Source organism: Vanacampus margaritifer, chromosome 4, assembly GCF_051991255.1.
Source record: "Vanacampus margaritifer isolate UIUO_Vmar chromosome 4, RoL_Vmar_1.0, whole genome shotgun sequence".
NCBI classification, from domain to species: Eukaryota; Metazoa; Chordata; class Actinopteri; order Syngnathiformes; family Syngnathidae; genus Vanacampus; species Vanacampus margaritifer.
In genome coordinates, this window is record NC_135435.1 from 25,250,041 (window position 1) to 25,264,399 (window position 14,359).

Consider the following 14,359-nt stretch of genomic DNA (forward strand, 5'->3'; position numbering starts at 1 on the left):
TGCAAGAGATTTCTTGGGGCAAAGGTCCATCAAAATGTTTCAATTGGTGTAGCTGACCCATTCATTTATTTTCCGTATCGTTTTCCCCCTCTCCCTAGTATACTTTATATATTATACGTTGACAAGCAAAAATAATTAGTTGTACACAATAATACATTTAATAATTAGCATCTGTGTTGGGTATGATGTATTTTATTTATCTATTTTTCAGCTCGTGTGTTGTTTCTTTTACATTGTGTTTTCACTTAGTATTGCTGACTTCTAAAAATGCGACGTGATAGTGCTGACATGCGATGGATTAAGTCGAACAAGTCCCATGAAATGCCCTGGTACCAAATAAAATCGGCCGCCTACAAAAAGCATGCTGCAACCAAATACGAACGACAACTAATGAAAAAAAAATGGCGGATATGATAATTCTGCTTAGTCATATGGCAACAGATGGCATCTTCAGTGTGAGCGTGTGCATATTAAACAGCATCCACACTTAGGACCTGCCAAGAAATGCTGAAAAAAAAAAATTATAGAAAGAAGCGCCCACACGCGGTGAAGTTGGCTGCCCGGTCACGATGCCTCGCTCTCACTCGCACAAGTTGCTTTTGGAATCCATCCAGGCTGAGGACCATGAACGCCTCGCCTCATATAACCTTGCTGGCTTTTATTATTTATATTCATTTTCTTTCTTTTTTGCTTCACCTGGGTGATCAAAGGCCTCATCCACATTTGTGAGATATAACAATGACCACAAAAAAATATATAAAAAAATGCTGCAGGAACAGAAAGAACCTTTTTCCCCCCATTTTTTCCTCCCACACCGCTTCTGACGTCTCTTCAAACTTTATTGCAGCGTATACACAAAGACCACCCTAATGAAAAGTTACCAATAGACCATTTGCTAAATCAAAACAGGTTTTTCACTCTGTAGCCTAACTAAGCTAAACAAACCTCTCAAATTGCCCGACTTAAAAATCCCCAGTCGAGTAGTTGAGAGACTGCTATGAGTGCCCACTTATAACATTTCCACCATTATCACTATCAGTACACAAAACATTGTGTCATGTAGCTAACATGAAGCTCAAATGTCATATGGTGAGCCAAAGGCTGAATGACGTGCCTTGCTGTGTTAATAAACGGTTACCTTTCCCTGAATTGTTATGTGGACCTACACCGATTTAACACCAAGTTAGGAATGCCTGTCCATGGCATCAGGTCTTTGTGATTGTTAGCTCGCAAGCTAGCTGATGGCTAGCGCTAGCATAAAACGCTCCGCAATGACTCCGTTAAGTATATTTTAGCCACAGAAGTCATATATATTTTCGCAGCTGAAACATGTAGGTTTTAGACTTGAATGTGACACGTTCACAGACATCCTGTATTTTTAAGCTCTTTTAACATTAGCTTATGGTGTTACTACATCAGATTGGATTTAGGGGAGAGGAGGGCGGGGGGGGGGGGGGTGTGCCAAATGCTAACAGGTTATGAGTGATGATCATATCCACAATGTGTGCAGCAGATGGTGCACTGCACACACACATGCATACACATACACTCACACACACTTGAGATCTGAGATGACGTACACTAGATGATGCCATTCTCGACACACGCTTTAATGGCTAAATATTGAACTTGTGTCTGTCATTATGTCTTTGTTTATGCTTTTATGCATAAAAGCAATATGTTTGTGTGTGTGTGTGCCAGTCCTGCAGAGACACAGCATGAAAGTGAGTGTGTTTGTTCTCATTTGAGAGGTAAAGCCCTGTTATTGGCCGGCTGCCCTCCACCCCTCCAGTGTGTGTATGTGTGTGTGTGCATGTATAGTGCGGTGGGACAGGCCAAGATTGCCACCACCTGCGGCTTGGTTTGCAGCAGAATGAGAACCGGGGGAGAGGAGCCAAGATATTGGAGGGGAGGCAATAGAGGAGTACATAATTACATGGCAGAGCAGAAGCTCATCTCCAGGTACTCCAACCGCACACACGCTCACAAACACGCGCACACACATGCACGACCAGGGACCTTCCTCCATCACCTTTCCCGCCTCCCTCATGTCTTCATTTGGGAGAAAACAATCCATCAGGTAAAGGTCAGTGTACGGTGTGTACCTCCATTCTTGCTATATAGCAAGTACACACACATTCTTATGCACACACACGCAAATGGCACACCTATAAATACACACGCAAATGACAAGAATAACCAAATCTTCAGGAGTTAAAAAAAAATTCACAGTGCACAACAGGGTAAACATATTTAAAAACCACCATGGCCGCTCACGCTGAACAGAAAATTCCCCGCCGCGGCAGCCGGCCATTGGTCTTGTATGTGAACTTAGTTAATGCTTTTTTAGATTTTCAACACATTTTAATTTCTTTCTTTCGGTTTTTAATCTCGGTTTCCTCATTTTCGGTTTTCGGACAGGATTGTTCATTTCCGTGTATGACTAGTTATAATAAGCAAACAAAGCAATTATTTTTGAGGATTTTGTTTGTTTGTTTTTCAGGAAATATCTCAGCCTAAAAAAGTACAAAATAAATTAAATAAAGTCATAAAATAAAATAAATTTCAAGAAAAAAAGCTGTTTATTTTGGAGGGGGAAATTAAAGAAAAAGTTGTAAATAATAAAAAATTAAGTTCTAGTTTTAGCTGTGTATGTCAGAAAAAAATTTTTTTAGTCAATCTAATGAGAATACAAGTCATACTGTTTGGAGAAAAAATGTAAGAAAAAAGTTATTTTAAAGAAAAAATAATAGTTTAGAGACAAAAAAGTTGTATACATTAATGGAAAAAAATTGTTTCAGAGAATAATGTTCACAAAGTAATGTCATTGTCAACTCTAAGTTACCTGCTGCTGTAACAAAAATAAAAATACAGTAAGAATTCTAAAAACAATAAAAACTAAAATATGAAACAAAAATAACAGCAAGGAATCGAAATGCGTTTTTAGGCGGCTTTTAAACATGGACAACGGAGGAGACTTGTCCGCAGTAATGTGCACCATTATTTTATTTGAGATACAAAGCCATAATATTCTGATAATTAAACCAATATTTTAAGAACTTAGTGGGCATATTAAAAGTAGTCTAACCCTTTAGGAGGGTCTGTTTTCTGGCCCTGATTGACAGTTTCCATGCGGACCAGTTCTGGACTAATGTTCCTTGTCGAAATTGATGAGGGATTTTGGTGTACAAAAGGACAAAGTTGAGTTGGCAGTTGGCACAAACGGCCTAAATGAATTCAAAGGACACACAGTAAGTATCTTTAAGCTGCGTAAAGGGCTTTAACTGTGCATAAAAAGACTTTAAGGGGGAAGAAGGTGCATTAAAGGGGCATACAAGTACTTACAGAACACATTGTGCAGACCTCAATTCTGCCAACGTTGAAAGGATTAACTCGGGTGTTTTGCTTTACTTTGGTCTTTTTTTTTCCCAAGTGGGAAGAAGGGCATACACTGGAAGTCATGTGACATAAGGGGGACAGTCACAGTTTTATTGTTACGTTTTAAATAGCGGTTTAACACGTAGGAATGACTGATGATTAATAGAGATGAACTTTGTCAATTAGGACAGCCCGCCATTGTTTATTTGTTGAAAATGTCTTTTCATTGAGCCAAACTGGGCTTCATAAAGCAATAAATAATCCCCACATCTTTTTTTTATTATTATAATGAACAGCAAGAGCAATACTGCATTGTTATTAAAATTCTCCACTTTATAGCCTCGTGTCCCCCAAAGGAGACGTTTTTAATATCCTTACATTTCAATATCCTCAGAGGGATTCTTCTTTTTCTTTGTCCATTTTTGAAAGGGCTCGTTGCAAAAGGTCCTTTCATTGACAGCAAATGAAGACGTAGCACAGCGTCATTTTTTTTTTCTCACGACAAGAATGGCTCATGATTGCAATCCATTTTTAAATCCCTTTAAGATTTCACTTCATGCATAATTTTGAGCAGAGCAAAAGTCAACAAGCTACCTGATGAAATGAAACCGAAATGGAAATAATTATATGCTCCACTCACTTTTCAGGAGAGGTTTACATGTCATTGGAGTGGAGACGTTAAATGGGACGATTGGGGGTGGGTTTGGCACAATTTATCATTTAAAAAAAGGAAGAAAAAAAATCTTGAAACAAAAAAGAAAATAAATCATGATCTAATAAGGGCCAAAAAATGAGGGGGGGGGGCATAATCTAATGGGAATGACATTGTATTTTGTGGACAAAAGTTTTAGGTTTTTGAGAAAATTAATTTTTCTAAAATTAAGTGTAGATGTATGCATATTTTTGAAGGAAATAGTCTCGTATTTTTGAGAACAAAAGTTATTTAAAAACAATTAAAAATATATATTTTTCAGGCAAAAGTTGTACTTTTTGAGAAAATAAAAGTCACAATCTCGTGAGAATAAAATGACGTAGCTGGCAAGAAAAAAAGGTTACATGTTTACTCAAATTCAACTCTTGAGTAGTCACCAACATCAATCCCAACTTCCCAAGTACCACGAGTACTACTGATACATAAAATTTTCCACCCAAAAACCTGACTGATCATTTAACCCCTGGGTGTTATTTTATTTTGAAATGGCTTGGTCAGAACCAACAAAAAGCCAAAAAATGGTCAAATAACGCCCAGGGGTTTAAGACCGATACAGTATATCCAAATATAGCATTTTCCTTAAAATTGCATGAAATGAATGGCAATTTCCTATTCTTCTAATTTCTAGTTCCTGAAAACGCGGCCACAAGAGGGCGGTCGATACTGGAACGGGCCTCCATCGCGAGCACCGTTACCTTGAAATATAGGCTGGCATCGTCCAGATGCAGATCCTGGTATCCGTCTCGCCCAACCATAATGTTAAGCTAAATTGATTTATGTTGTTTTATATTTTAGAACAAATTTGCTAACTTATGATAATTAAGTCTTAGTTTAAAAAAATATATATACTTGTTGGGATAAAAGCTTTATTTTATTTTAGAAAAAACAAGTCAAGTTCAAGAATAGAATACTTTTGCAATAAGTAAAGCAAATATTTCTGACCCCTGTGGCTGAATTGGTATAATTATATATATATATATATATATATATATATAACAACAACATCTTTGTGTGATTGTTTCAATATATTCCAATTTTTTTTCATTGTAGCAATAATACTCAAAATGAGAGTGAAATGTGGGCGGGATTTTGGATCCGTTGCGCTGCCATCTTCCAGCGGGTGACAGTGATAGTGCCATTTTATCTTTAGAAACAGTTATCTGTGCAATGAACGCCAGCACAGACCTTTATTTCCTTTTTTTTTAGTGATCTGACTGCACTCACCTCCATGCTCAGACTCCCGTGCGTGTGTGTTTGTAGATGTGTCTGTATATAAGCACACAGAAAATGATCTGCCTATATATAAGATGCACCAGATTGCAAAATTCCCCCATCTACTATATCTACATTAGGCCTACTTGTGCATCCACTAACCTGTTTATCATTATCAATCCATGAGTCTTTCAATCAACCATCATTCATTTACTCTTTTTTCATTCATCTGTCCATATATACACTTTAGTCGAATGGTTTCTATCCAAGTGGAATGGCAACATTACAATATAATGGAGTATATATTGTAATAATAAAGATCCACATGGCCAGAGGAAAGAACACTAAACGCTTCTGTAAAAGAGACCATTGTCGCCATGGTTACAATAACAAATGGTTACGTAACACAGCGAAGTGCCTCGTAAAATGCTCTATAAATCCCACCGAAACTGCTGTCACTCAAGCAGGTGATGCCACAGCGTCCTGCGAGCCTTTATTGCCTCAGCGAGTCAAACAAGAGGAACGAACAAATCTCAAACTGAGCTTTTCCAGCAATGAGGTGTCTCATTATGACTTTTTATTTTTTTTTATTTTTTTTGCTGGAAGTCACCAAGATGGGCTGACGGAGACAAGGCAGGATCCCTCCTTATTATTATCACGTCAGCCACGCTGATACTAAGGAGCCATTAAGGTGCCAAGTCGGGCGAAGTCATTCAAGTCTCATTGTGGACAGCGTCAGTCCATTAAGAGACAGACAGCGGTCTGTAATGTTGACTGACAGCCTGTGTGCTGGTGTGTGACGGTAAGTGGGCAACACCGCCGTGCTCTGTGCATGTACGATCAACGTGGTCGTAAATTGTTAGAGTAAATAGTGGAAATATGCTCACACATGATAAGCAAAATACTAAAGCATTAAATGTAGCACAGGCTTCAGATAAGGTCAAATAAGGATGATGACAGCAGATTTGTTCTTCCTCGTTTAGCTGCGAGGCAAGTTGTTGTTGATGTGACTGTAAACTCTCATTTGAAACCCTAAACCAGATTTGAAACTGGATTAAAACTAATTTTTTTTTGAATCCCTAATCCTTTTTTTTTTCTTTTTCAGGAGAGCTCAGTATTGTTCATTCGATTTGACATCATCATTGCTCTCCTTTTTTTTTAAAAAAAAAACAAATAAATTAAAAAAATAAATAAATGTGAATCCCTAATCCTGTTTTGAAATCTCAATTTCAAACTCTCAATTTGAAAACTTCCCCCAAGCTCAATACCCTCATTTGAAACCCGAACTTAAAACTGCATTTCAAATCCTAGTCCAGTTTTGGTACCCTCAACTGGCATCCAAACTTCCTGTAAACTGTTCTACTCTTAACACAGATGGTCTGCTCGAGTGGAAAGCAACTTGACAAGCGCGCAGGCAGAGAGTCCAAATAGAAAGATAATTATGGCTGTAATGTAATTCCCCCTACTGGCCTTTTCTTTTGAGCCAATTATCATCCCTGCCAACAAGCATGACGACGACCTCCCCCGCCTGTCACTGCAATGTACTCTATTATGTTACTTTATCTAATATTATCATAGAAGAACCCTTAAAGCCGACAGAAAGCACTGACATGCTAAATATAGTGGCGGAGATGAACTGGGCCTCACGCGAGAAGCATAATATTAGCGTGTTGGTTAACAAGATTACAACAGCAGAACAATATTTGTCGGATAATACAAGTAAAAAATCCATCCACTCGTCCAATCCATCAGTTACTCATTTCATCCAAACAGCTGGGTCCGACATAAAATTCCCCAAGTTGGGTTGTTTTCTGGCTTATGCATTTGTCCCGACATTTTGGGTTCAATACATAACCCAAATAGTTGGGTTGCTCCCTTTTTGACCCAATTTGGATTAATTTTTGCATTATGTCATCAAACCAGCCATCAATCATCCACTAACCATATCCATTTAACACAGCCATTCATATGTCAAGAATCCATCCATCCATCCATCCATCCATCCATCCATCCACTTGGTCTTTTAATACACTGAATAATTATTTTTGGTCACCTAATATAACTACACGCACTTCCCAAATGATGCAACATTTGCAGTAAATAAACAAAAGTGAATAATGGATTAGATCAACTTTTTCTACATTCAAGTCAACATATGCACTCTTGTTATATTTATGAACCTAACTAAGGCTTTTAAAATGATTTCCCAGCGATGAGTTAGCTTGTTTGGGTTTATTATTTGCTTATCTTTATTTCCTTCTGTGTAGGTCAACCATTAAATTATATTTTTGTGACAAATTTACTCAGCCTGACCAACAAATCTGCAAGCATACTGCAGGTTTACTGCACATTTTATGGCGTTATACAAATATATTCATTTTTTATGACCGTAGCTCTATTTATGATCATTCCTGCAGTGAATTTGGGGCCGTCTCTCATTATCCGCATGACCCGCTCAACTCTGTGCACTGCGGCAGGCTATAAATAGAACGACTACTCTTCAAGAAGCTCGCACCAAAGAACTGAAGCTTCCTTAAGTCATTGAACGCAACACGGAATTCACACGTTCTCCCCAAAATCATCCCAGCTGACCTAGTTTCCACGGCAAGGGCTTGATATTGTGGTTCGAGTGCACCTCGAGGTTGAGTAGCGGCAGTCAAACTTTACATTATCACCCCTCCTTGTGTTCAACTTTGACCTTTGTATGTCTTAGAAAACTTACATGACTTAATTCTCAAAAACCTCAAATATTCATTTGAACTATTTCTATTAGTTTAACATTTTTTTCCATTTTTGTTAACAAGAGTATGAAAACCTAGATTTTTTTAAAAATAGAAATACAGACATAAAATGTGTGATTAATTGTGAGTTAACTATTGAAGTCATGTGATTATTATAATTAAAAATTTTAATCGCCTGACGCGACTTAAAAATTATTAAAAATTCGGGGCGTCAGGCGATTAAAATTAGTAATCGTAATTAATCGCATTACATCACTAGTTAACTCAAAATTAATCACAAATTTTATATCTTTTCTAAATGTACAATAAAAAAATATAGGTTTTCATACTCTTGTTAACAAAAGTAGAAAAAATGAAAAAAAATAATAGAAATAGTTCAAAAGAATTTTTGACGTCTCTAGCCGTCAATGGCAGTGAATGAGTTAATTGGCATTTGGATTATGAAGGGGTGCTTGGAAAAATATTTTCCTGTGTCATAGACCCAAAAGTTTGGGAATCCCATACTTGATAAGTGTCCTCCTGCTCACTCAATGACAACAAGTTCTACTGAAAATAACAGTTATCATCATTTTCTTCTACATTGGTTTGGTCTTTGGCGTGAGACCGTATGCACTCACTTAACTCTTTTGTCTCGCTAATTAGCCACCCGTTTGTATGCGTTTCCTCCTCCAGAAAAGCATGCAAACATCAGATAATATAACAGATGTCCATTCCCCCGTTTTTGTTCATCGCCATAGATTTGATATTCTCGGTCTGATGCCGTCCAGCCCTTCGAGCCCTCCGCCTCTCCGAGGTCCTGCCTTCTGTTCGCCGCTTCTGTTAGCCTCCCACTCCAGGGCTCAACTGCCAACTGCTCACCCATCCCCGTAACCCGCACTCCCCATCTCCCCAGCCAACAGTAGCTTTCCTGTGCCTAAATAATGCACATTTCTGCCTTGCATCCTTGCTTCCTGAAAGGGGAGCAAGACTCCTCACCTGGAGACCAAAGAGTCCGCTCTCCCGCTGCCGGCATGGCTCGCAAGCCACGCAGCCTTCCATCTGCTCTTTTATTCCTGCCTACCTGAATTATTCAACCACAATTTAGTTGCACTTCAGTCAGCAGACGAGCTATACGATAAGCGCCGATGCACTCACAAAGCACAATGAATTATACAGCGGAAGAGGAATTCATCTCCTTACGCAAACACTCGTGGGATTCACTTGCTGGACGCTGGAATGTTTGGACACAGAGATTGTGTAACGAGCGATTTGACCAATTTTGGCTTAATTTATGCAAACTAATCTGGCCTTAATTCCAAGGGGAGGTGGCTCATAATAGTTCACAGTCACCTGTTCGAATGTTCTGAACGTTCAATATTTTGTGTGAAAATTTGTGCCTCAAACAGGCAACAGTTGGCTAACAGGGATGTGAATGTTACAACCAAGCAGGAATTTTGTGAATGGCTGAGCTTTCCACATCCTTATATAGCTAAGGAAAAAAAAAAAAAGGACAGAATATTTTAATTTCCCATGTGGGATGGAAGATGCTGAAGAGGCGGAGCTCCCCATCAGTCAGTAGGCAGCACTTATGAATATGTCATCAGCCGTCCATCCCCGCCTCGCCTGCCATTCAATCGACTCCCCTTGTAATTCATTGCCCGCTCTTCCGCACCACGTGAGTTCCAAATGTGACAATCCCGTGTTTCGCTTTCAATCAAATGTGGCCCGGAAAAAATAGCAGCCAATGCCATTTCCTCACGTTTGCAAATGGAGTTCTGCACCTCTCTCATACCCAGGGAGAGTCTAGCCTGTGCAGAACCTTCGCTACAGTGTAAAGTACCTTCGCTTTCTCACGACAATGCATTATTGTGGCACTTTTAGGGCACTGCTGAGCAATATAGAAGAGATCCAAACAAATGTGTTTAATTTATTTCCATTATTTCCTATGACGACAATTTGAATGTGATGCAGATCACTTCTATTGACTGTATGTTATTTCCCATGGTGAGTGTTTGACACAATAAGATTTTTTAATTTCCATTTCCTATGGCGGCAGTTTGACCTTGCAAATAATTATTTCTATTATTTCCTATGGTGACAGTTTTGCCTAGGTATTGATTATTTTCCTTGGGTCCTTGGGTGACAGTTTTATTAAAGCATGATATTTTTTTCTTTACAGTTTTATTTGGATTATTCCTTTTTCCATGACTTCCTATGGCGACAATGTGAGCCTGAAGTAAACAAAAACTCAGCACTGGCATCCCATTATCCGGTAATGCTAACACCCACATCCTCACAATCACACAGGCAGGCTATAAATAGAGCTCTCGTCACTCCCGGTGCTTTGTGAATCAATGACCATCAACCATTGATCTCTGAGAATTACAACAAATAATAATAATATTTAAAATCAACAAAAGAGCCACAGACGACAGCTAGTGCCTGGTGACCTTAAAACAAAAGCATGCAGATGGAACAACAGTGTCATATTTCTTGATTTAAAAGCCTCCTCTTGGTTTGATTTATTCTGCACTAAAAGCATATTCTCCCACCGGCGCTACCCTTCGGCGAGTTCCCGCGAGAGATGACAGCGACCGACGTCGGCTGAGACAAAATAAAGGCTCAGGGCGGTGAGTTAAGTTGACCTTGACAATATGACCGTGAATAACCATACTGAAAAAGTGATATAAAGTGCTGAGCCGGTGAGAAGCGCAGAACATTGGATGTGTCTGGATCGGTTGCACCGCATCTATCAACGTAATCAGAGTGTGCAGGGAAATGCGAGTGATGCAATCCATCTGCAGGCCGGGAGAAAGGCTCAGAAATGGGAGGACGAAGAGGAGGCCCCAGGAGATTTGGGAAACCACACGGCCTCAAACGCATCACTCGCTTTGGCAAAAATAACAACAATGAAGCAGAGTGAGGGCCTTCGTCGTTTACTCCGAGGCCACTGGAAAATACCGCAGCGTCCATAGCTTGCAGACTCCGCTAACATGAGCATATTCCCTGATTTGTGTCATTCATTAACTCAAATGCAAGAATGGTGATGCATTTTTTTTGAGAAGAGAAAAGGGTCGCTGAATCCAAATGGATGATTTTGCAATGTCCAGAGCAGGGTAATAACAGTTTTGTTCTGGTATTTGTATTATTTTTTTTACTTTAGATTTACTGTATATAGATTTTAGTTGTATTTATTTTTTCATTCAGTTTGTTTTAATTATTTTTTAGAGCGGGTTTATACGTTTTTACAAACAACAAAAATATCTTTGCAATAGCCTTTTTATTTGACCATTTATGACTGAAACATCTTCCAATTAGTAGATTTAACACCTTAGCTGTTCACAATGGGTACTCATGCAAGCCACTGGCCAAAATTTATCAGACTGGATTCGGGTTCGAATTTCCCGCCCTCTGTCTGCGGATGTGATGTCATATGTGCATTGTGTACGTGAAGAAAGGCGTGTGCTGTTTCATTTTTCGTCAAGGTGGTTGTAGCTATTCGAAATTGAATATTCTACATTCAGTAGCTTTAATATTTAGTTTTTAAGAAAATGCTTTATTTTAGTATAGTTTAATTTATTTATTTATTTAGATTTTTTTTGTATTTCTTGTGTGTAAGATTTAGAAAAACATCACGTAAAGAAAATAAAACTACAGGGATCCCTCGAGTATGCGACCTACGTCGTTTCGACTTCCGCCCGTGCCTCGTCCGTAGCACCTCTTGTTAAATTTCCCAGAGTAATCACGCCATTTTAAAGTTACCTGAAGTTGTGTTGTTGTAACCTCAAGCAACGGACGTCCATCCGGCGCGTCACATTTACGTGTTTATAACTCCGCCCTGCCGTCCGTCAGCAATGAATGTCCGTGCGGAAACACAAAATATTGGTTCCGGCTCTTCCGGGTCGTGCAAATATGTTTTTTTTTAATTACTGTACAAAGTATTTTGATGTAAATATCAATTTTAACGGGGAAATCCGACTTAAATCGAAATTTGGGTTACATCGCCAAAGTAGGAACGGAACTCCGCCGTAATTTGAGGACTCCGTGTATACAAAGCCGACTGTGTGAAAAAGCACTTGACCCCCTTGACCTGACCACACCCAAGCCTGATTACCTCCAGACCTGTTCAATCAATAAATAACTTAAATAGAACCTGTCTGATGGATTTAGTTCCATTTCCAGTATTTCCCAAGGGAAAAATGCTTGAAAGTTGGCACAAATGGGAGATTGAACAGCAATCCCTGAACAATAATCTCAAAAAGCCTCAAGGAGATTGGTTGAAAAATGTTACCGAACAACATGTCCTGCTTTGACCTTGGATATCACATTTTGGATAGCTTGAAAAATAAATAGGAGTGAGATTGGTTGGAAATTGTGGAAGGGCATTTTCAAGAAAACATCTCTGTTTTGTATCCTTGAGGAACGTAACTGGGCTTTTGTCCAGAATGAAATAAGATCATTTATTCCTTCGTTTTTGTAGCAAAACAATTACATAATATTTTGCATGAGACGGTCGGATGTGCCGATTACAAAGCACATATGAAGAGCCGGCAGCTCTTCAACATTGGCAGCTGCCGTGACTCTTGGCAACAACACAGTTCCATAGCGGGGGCCATTGTTCCCTAATGAGGGATTATTAGCCATAATAGTGGCTCAGCATTTGCAGTGCCTTAAAGGTCGTGAGCCATTTAAAGGCGGGCTGGCTCTCGGGCTGTTTGGGTTAAGCGGCGAGGCGGAGATGTCGATGGCGATGAAGAGTAATGCTCCACACTTGTTCACACTTCACCTTTGAGGGAGAAAATTGAGCCGAAAGCACTACACGGACTCCAACAGTGGTAAAGAAGGGATGTTATTTTCTTTTTCTTTTTTCTTGAGAGCTCAGTATTGTTCATTCGGTAATTTTACGATTTGACATGTCATCATCGTTGCTCTGTCTTTTTTTTTTTATATATATATATATATTTTTAATTTTAATGTGCGTGTGTGTGAGTATATATTCATTAGTTCACCTATAACCTATTAAAAAAAATCCCATACCGTTCACCTAAACCGAACACTTCAGAACCCAGCCAGAGCCGTGAGGCCGCCAGGAGACCCGAGGAAGGACCAAAGAAAACAAAGGAAAGTGAAATCCAGCACTGACCTCACACTACCCACTGGGCCACCAACCAGAGTCCTTCACCAACCCCAGAAACATCCAAATTCCAACAAATCAGGGAGACCTCAAGAGAACAAAGGAGAGACTGAGGAAAGGAAGGAAGGACAGACGAAGCAGAGACAGACACCAGCCTCCACCGATTCAACGACCAGAGGAAGAAGCAGATTGTGCCTGAGTTTCGATAGATGCTGGTGTGGTGGATCTGCCATGCATGAAAATTTCCACCAAAGAGGGGAGCCGTTGACCCCTGCCAGGACAGAGCAAGCGCAACACCTCAGGGCCCCCCAGGCCACGGCAGCGCCAAGGGACAACCCCCGGGGGGGCCACCGGCCGGAGCGCAAACCCAGGAGCAGGAGCAACCCCAGGGATGTTATTTTCTTCTTGATTTGTGATAATGATATGTGTGAGAAAAAATACATTAAAATTGTAATGGTTCACTTTACAGTGACTTTTGAGCGGGAAAAAAATCCCTTACTGTTATACAAGACTAATTATTCCAACTTTTACACACTGTAAGTAGAGCAGCTCTTTTTTTCCCCCATTCTAGCCACAACAGAGGCTGCACCTGCCTGCCCTCCTGCCAGCATTCTGCTGAAAGAGCAGGAACAAAACTCCCCCAACTGGTCCTTAGACCCAGAATGGAAATGAGCCTTCCAAGCAAGACGTGCGGCGGTGAGCGGTGCGACACGGGGGAATCGGGAGGAGATTATGAGGGCCGCTCGCCTTATCATTTTATGTTTACAAGGAGTCATTTTCCATGCCGTGGATTGAAGGGCACGTCGAGTGACGGGAGCAAGATAGACAAGCCGGCAACGAGAGAACCTCGATTTACCAGAAAAGCTTTTCTGCTGCAGACACTTGAATTTTTAAGCCTGATAAACTCGCTTCAATAGCGGCTGGAAGTTTCTCATATGTAAGAATAACGATGGTCTGCATGAAAACAAAACAATTTTTTTGGGGCACTGAAGACAGTGGTACAATTCATCTTGCCCCATTTGCTCCAGTTTTTCTGTTATGCTATGTGCCTTTTTTTTGGGGGGGGGGGGGGTTGCTAGGCTACTACCCGGTCCTCAAGTCCCCCTATCCAGCCTGTTTTTCTCACACTTTGAATCAGGTGAACGCTTATTAGTAAGGATCAGCTAAGTTGAGCTCATCTTCAACTGTTTTCTGGGTTTGGTC

The 14,359-nt window shown here is 39.9% G+C and overlaps 1 protein-coding gene and 1 long non-coding RNA gene across 9 annotated transcripts in view; one reads left to right on the forward strand and one right to left on the reverse strand.

Annotated features, from left to right (window-relative positions):
* chst8 (carbohydrate (N-acetylgalactosamine 4-0) sulfotransferase 8) overlaps positions 1–14,359 on the reverse strand; it is a 146,120-nt gene that overhangs the window by 26,276 nt on the left and 105,485 nt on the right. Inside the window, exon 1 of one of the 8 annotated variants that reach the window (XM_077564082.1) lies at positions 13,166–13,180. The exons of the other annotated variants lie outside the window; for them this stretch is intronic. The gene's annotated coding sequence lies outside the window, so the exon portion shown is untranslated. Of the gene's footprint in view, positions 1–13,165; positions 13,181–14,359 lie in introns of those variants that run through there. 8 annotated transcript variants of the gene reach the window in all.
* Positions 8,671–13,622, forward strand: LOC144050644 (uncharacterized). Its single transcript, XR_013293893.1, has 2 exons — positions 8,671–10,294; positions 10,562–13,622. It is a non-coding gene; the product is annotated as an uncharacterized LOC144050644 (long non-coding RNA).